The following is a 671-nucleotide window of genomic DNA, read 5'->3' as shown; positions in this document are numbered from 1 at the left end:
TCAATTAACAATTGATTTGTTTCATTGGGATCATCCACAGTTCATAATGCTAGTGGTCAAAGATCCTTTTGGAAAAGACAAGTTTTCATTGCTATCTTAATCCTAACCTTTTTTTCTGGATAAGATATATAAGAATAGCCAAAATCTGCAAAATTACTATACTAAATTCTAGTTGTTTTTTGCTGAAGAAAAACTTAGACTATTAGCACAATTATTTTGTCATTCCTGAATTGCTTAGCTAATAGAGTTAGTTCAAAATGTGACAATAACAACTGACAGAGTAAGATAAAATATTGGCAAATCATTGATCTGATAAGGGAACTATATCCAAAATATATAAAGACTCTTAAGACTCAACAATAAAAGAAAAATAACCCAATTTTAAAATAAGCAAAGGACATAAATAGATATTTCTCCAAAGAAAATATACAAATGTGCAATAAGCATGTGAAAAGATACTTAACATCATTAGCCATTAGGAAAATACAAATCAAAACCACTTGATTTACTACTTTATATGCATTAGGACTGATTATAATCAAATCAAAAAAGACAAAAAAACAAAAAGGTTGGCTGGGATGTGGGGAAATTGGAAACCTCATATATCACGAGTGGGAATGAAAAATGGTGCAGCCACTTTGGAAAAACAGTATGGCCATTTCTTGAATGTT

The 671-nt window shown here is 29.8% G+C and overlaps 1 protein-coding gene across 1 annotated transcript in view; it reads left to right on the top strand.

Annotated features, from left to right (window-relative positions):
• PIK3C2G (phosphatidylinositol-4-phosphate 3-kinase, catalytic subunit type 2 gamma) overlaps nt 1–671 on the top strand; it is a 472,569-nt gene that overhangs the window by 156,438 nt on the left and 315,460 nt on the right. The window lies entirely within an intron of this gene.

The sequence above is a fragment of the Propithecus coquereli genome, unplaced genomic scaffold (assembly GCF_000956105.1).
Source record: "Propithecus coquereli isolate 6110/MARCELLA unplaced genomic scaffold, Pcoq_1.0 Scaffold78, whole genome shotgun sequence".
NCBI classification, from domain to species: Eukaryota; Metazoa; Chordata; class Mammalia; order Primates; family Indriidae; genus Propithecus; species Propithecus coquereli.
The sequence above is the reverse complement of the archived record's forward strand: the minus strand, read 5'-3'. Positions and strand labels throughout refer to the sequence as shown.